Source organism: Notolabrus celidotus, chromosome 16, assembly GCF_009762535.1.
Source record: "Notolabrus celidotus isolate fNotCel1 chromosome 16, fNotCel1.pri, whole genome shotgun sequence".
NCBI lineage: Eukaryota > Metazoa > Chordata > Actinopteri > Labriformes > Labridae > Notolabrus > Notolabrus celidotus.
In genome coordinates, this window is record NC_048287.1 from 14,933,143 (window position 1) to 14,939,230 (window position 6,088).

A 6,088-nucleotide genomic window follows, 5' to 3' on the forward strand; every position below is an offset into this window, starting at 1 on the left:
CGATCCAGGCCCCTCCCATGTGACACCAGGAGGAGAAAGAAGAAGAAGAAGAAGAAGAGGTCCACCTGGCAGACACACAAACACACACTAACTCACACAGAGTTCCCCTTAGGCTGAGGGTTTTGCTCTGTCGTAGAGAAACCGAGACACAAAGCTGTAAACGGATAGCAGAGAGCAGAAGGGAAACTGTTTCTTTACATTATAAAACACCAGCTGTCTGTTTCCCTCGGGCTGTGAAACAAAGACAAAAGCAGTAAAACGGACAGATTTTAACCGCCAACATCACACAGTTTGGTTAACTTACACAACTGCAAATTATCAGGAATCAGTTGTTCTGTTTTTGAGGGATTTTCAAGTCCAGAAGTTGGTAGACAAAAACAGAGATTGATCATCCAGATCAGAAAGACATACATTGATAGCATTTTTAGGATCTGCAGCCCTGGGGAAAATAAAGTATTCAATGACTCAAAAAGTGACATTTTGAGTCAACTTTGATCTTTCTTCAGACACAACAGGCGTGACAATCAAGAAACAGCAGCTTGCATGGCTGCATCCTCTCTGATCTATTATAAATGACATATTCTTGAAATCAATGCTTGGGAAAGATGAACCAAAAAAAAACCATACATCGCAAAATAACACAACCACTGAAACACTAACTATGTCCCCTGCATGGCATCTTTGGTACACTGTTTCCTTTCTGCATGGTCATCCTCTAAAAGGAAACAGGCAAACGTGGGACTGGACTGCACAGTGAATGAATGAATTAGGCCATTGTGGGTTGTGTTAATGGGTGCCCAGTTTGGTGATGGCACCAATAAAGAGAGAGTATATAAACTGAGATATGAATACAGTATCTGTTTGCCAAATCACATGATCTGAAAACTCTACACAGATGTGTTTATTCAGATTCTTGGAAACATATTTCTGGTCTTTATTTCCATTATTTAGCTTTGATTATACAATAATGAAGTCCATATGATCCTAGTTAAGAAATAGAATGTTTGTTTTAAAGTTCAGAAATGTTGTATTGACTTTCTTTCTCAATGTTTAAGTAAGTACTAATGTGTCAGATGTTTTTTTCACTTTACTTAAGCAGGCTTTGTCCAAAGAACCTGCCATGTTTCCTCCTCACCTGTAGATGGAGCCATTGCTTCAGCTATAAAGCCAAGTCTGCCAGTCTGGATTGATGATAGTGGCTATACAGCAGGTTACAAAAAAGTAAAAGGGTTTATTGCTGCCCTCTTACAGTAATCCAGCCCAACCATTCTCTGGCTTTGGCATTACATGACTTTGTTACAACTGTGACTGACCTTTTTGGCTTGTGCTCCTTAACACCTTGTCAGTTTTCATCTACAACTCTCTGCCACAGGTAGCCTGCGTCTGACAGTATTAGTTTTAAGAAGAGTGATTCCTTTTTTTCCATGATTTTTTTTAACTTTACAGATCACATTTTTAATTTTATCATTCACTTGGTTTGAAACGCTCCATGTTGACAGATGGGACATGGGTCAACTTACAGTTTTTCTCAGTCACTTTGGTACATTTCTCAGATCAGAATTGAAATTTTCAAAACTACTTGTTCAATCTTCACATCATTGCATCACTTGTGCACAGTTTCTCATTTCTTTGAACAAGCTGCAAATGCTTTGGTACATCCATGCAAATGATTATGTACAATTCTCTGCTGTTTCCTACATTATCAATTGCTCATGTCATGTTGTTCAAAATGTATTATAATGGTCTCTGTTGAATAGTCTCACCCTCCACAACATTTAGGCATTAGTTCATCGCATAAGTCTTCACATGCAAAATGGTTGAGCATGCTGTCAGAATAAGTCAGTCATATTTCTGTACATTTCCATTCGACTTCTTTTCTAAATCTGTCCTGAATTGGTAAATTGCTCCCAGGTGAATCTTGACTTTCTCTAATGAAAGGAAATATATGAAGCATTAGATCAACCAATGATCAACTAGTTTTCTGAAATAGCCCAAAGGTGCATCTCATGAACCATCAACTGGCAAGTCTATATATAGCTGGAGCATAACATAACAATGTCTGACAATGGAAGGACAAGGAATTGGACTGGGTCAACAGCCAGAGAGAAGAAGAAGAAGAGGAAGAGCGGGAGGCAAAACAGAGGAAGAGGCAGAGGACATATGCGCGTTCCTGATGAGATTAGAGCCAAAATACATTAAGGTGTAACTTAGCCATAGTTTACATCAGAACGTCCCTCCGGAGTACACTGTTATATTGACAACATGACTAAGCAATTTGACTCTCTTATCCGTACACAATGACACAAGGACTTGTCGTTCTGATGGCACTGACATGTTCATTGACACAGATATTTACTTTTGAGAGATGAACTAAGAATTTTGAGCAAGATACTGGCTTTTGCAGGTAATCCATGGTGTTTTGCTATTTGTACGAATTGTTTTGAGAAATGCACTTACTGTTTTGCAAATGTCCAGGATGATTCGAGAAATGTACCAAAGCGACTGAGAAAAACTGTAAAAGTTAAAACACACATGAAATACATTTTTCTCAAACATGGTTTCAGCCGTAGGAGGTTGTACTTATCATGCTGATTTATCTACAAGTCATTTTTTTCTGAGATTTTGAGACTATGGCTTAACTTCTCACAATGGGAGACAACGGAGGCACAACGTCCATATTACATTGTACACAATAAGACCACTGTTCAATGGAGACATGTTAAGGCTTTAGTAGACCTTGATAGTGTTTTCATTAAAAAGGGAACAAGATATTGACATAACAATAAGGGATATTGAGAAAGACAGGGGGAGGTTTTGTGTCACACTGTGACTTTTTACTGTCCAGTAAGTGGTGAGCTTGAATAGGGATCCAACTTTATTAAGCTATTAGATGCAAGTGGAAAAGGTCAAGTTAGTTTCAGTAACTATTTTTAGTACACACGTCCCTACAGCGTTTATTCTGCGTTGTTAGGACAACATGACATACATTTTCACATGGTGGCTTCGTGGGTGGTTTTGGTCAGAAAAGGTAATTGACATTTTGCAATCCCTGAACCCTGTCGATGTTCTACTTCTCATGTTTTCATGGATGAAACACCGAACAGGATCTATCTGACATATACTTCAGCAAAGTTATCTTGGTGTTGCACTTTACTGGCCCGCCCAATACCAAAAAACCAGAGCACAGCAGCTGAGTTTCACACACACACACACACACACACACACACACACACACACACACACACACACACACACACACACACACACACACACACACAGCCTCAAATGGGGGCCCTCTTGGTGTGCTAAAATATGTCACATTTTCCATCTTCAGGCTCACAGCTCATGTCTGAGACTGTTGCCACATTTCACCACAACTCTAATCCTCTGGACTGTTTGCCTCCTGATGCCTCCTCCTCCTCTTCCTCTTTGTCCTCCTCCTCCTCCTCATCATCATATAACCTTGTTCTCCTTATTATTTATGTTGCATTATCATCCTATCATATATTTAATAACTCCCAACTGAACTTCTTCCCTAATTTTCTCTTGATCTTCTTCTCTCCTCTAATACCTTCTTCTTCTTCTTCTTCTTCTTCTTCTTCTTCTTCTTCTTCTTCTTCTTCTTCTTCTTCTTCTTCTTCTTCTTCTTCTTCTTCTTCTTCTTCTTCTTCTCTTTTTGATCCTTTCTAGTCTCCTCCTTCATTCCTCCTCATCCTCCAGCAGCCTTGGCCTCCAGCTGCAGACACTCAGAGCAGACACAGCACACCAGCCCACATCAAGGCCACACTATTGGCAAACTTGTGTGCATTCATGTGTGTGTGAGTCTGGAGCTGTCATTACAGTGGGGCCATATAGGGTGTCAGCGGCATACTGTGATATACTGTAGGCTCCCAGTCACTTTGTTTCTGTACCCCTCTGAAATGTTCAATAAAAGACAGCTAGAGCTCAGTAAGTAAAGGCCCCTCAAGGTCGAAGTGCAGGACCATAGGCTGTATAAAAAGATGGGCGATATCACTACCTATACAAAGTGAGACCAAATCATTTAGAGCCCCCCTTGCTGACAGACACATAATATAGCCTGTCTCCTCCATATTGACAGATGGGACATTGGTCAAACTTTAAAATTAAAAACACAGGGAAAAATCACTCAGACATGGCTTCTGTCATTATAGTTTGTTCATATTAGTTTGTATCATGCTGAGTTTATTTGATGCTATACTGTAACTCCATGATTGACAGCTATGTTGATACATTTGGCTCCTGCTATGCTGTATGAATCCAATTAGCAAGATAGAGGAGGAATGGCAAGAAAAAAACAAAAAAAACGCTCCTGTCTACCAGACTCTAGTTCAAATGTGTGCTGGGGTGTTGTTTTGGCTTCACTTTTGTACAACTGGAGGAGGTGGAGATGCTTTGTCACTCTTTATACACAGCAGACATGCAAGATCAACAAATCTATCACTTGACACACCTCTAACAAGGTTAATTTAAGAAGTAGTCACAAGAAAAGACAGCATTTATGGTCCCATGTGCACTTTCAATATTTGTTATGAAAACTAGAAGAAGTCCTCTATATGTGCCTTTAAGGTTGTCAATGAGAGGATGGTTCACTGTGGATGACAACTTGAAATGCTTTGAACTTCACATATTGACTATAAATAAGAGAAAAAGGGAGCATGAGACAGGAAGAGAATGAGGGCAGGGTTAAAAGGAGAAGTGAGGAAGCAAAGAAAGGAGGCGGGGAAGTCTGCAGGGCCTGTGAGTGATTTGATTGGATGACAGAGTTTCATTCACACAAAAAGATTTATAACAGTGGGAAACATAGAATGTTGGATGCGCACACGCAGAGTGAGTATTTGCATGCATGCATGTGTGTGGGTGTATGCAGGCGCATGTTTTCTCTTATGTTTGCATGTGAACTACCGTGGGGTTTTTTCTTTTTACTGCTGCACCATTGAACCCTTCTATCTCTCTCTGCATATTGACTTCATGGACCGAGCGTTTGACCCGGACTGCGTGGGTTTGGAGTCAATGTGAATCTGCCTCAGCATTCTCTATTCTGAACTTTAAACACTGTGTGTGTTTGTGTGAGTGTGTGTGTGTGTGTGTGTGTGAGTGTGTGTGTGTGTGTGTGTGTGTGTGTGTGTGTGTGTGTGTGTGTGTGTGTGTGTGTGTGTGTGTGTGTGTGTGTGTGTGTGTGTGTGTGTGTGTGTGTGTAAAACGCACAACTGATCCCTGACTTTCAGTGGGCACCAAAACAAACATATAAATAGGCTTCTACAAACTTTATTATTTCAAGTCTTCTTTAAGTGCAGCATGGTTACAGTTGCAAGAACTGCTCTCTCTCTCTCTCTCTCTCTCTGTGTGTGTTTGGTGGCAAGAGCCTCACCCCTTTAACGCATTCCACTATCTCGGCCCACGCACTTGCCATGTGACCCACAGTCAATGACAGGAAATAAGCCGATGTCAAATCCTGCTGCCTTGCAACTCAGATCCTCTTCTGCCACAAGTCAAAGACTCAGCTTTGTGTTCTAAAAAACCAAACACACCCACATACATAAAGTGCAGTGTCATTCTATAGGTATACAGGCTGCATATTTAATATCCATTTTTCCCACCTGTCATTTATTTGCCTCTCTAGAATCATTACTTTCTTTATTCAAAATCCAAAATGTGAAATGCTCATTCCCTGCTGAACATGTGACACCGTATCTGTGAATGGCAGGTGTAGCACTGATAAAAACTTTCCTCAGCAGTTGTGTTTACATAGTTGACAACCATATAAACACAGAGGTATTATCTTATTTTCTGTTAGAGTTCCTTGGAGAGATTAGAAATTAAAATTCTTACTCAGAAAGCTGCTTTCTTGAGACATATGACATGCCAAGGGGAAAGAAAAATAGATACTAGACTTCTGTTATGAAAAGTGTCTCCTCCAGACATAACCAAGTAAAATGTCCCTACAGTACAAGGTGTGTATACACCAGACAAATAAGAGTTTGCCGTTATTCCATTGCAGTAATGACTTTTTAATTAATTCCCCAGAAGCATTTCATCCAACACATGCGTCTCTGACAAATAGGTGTTT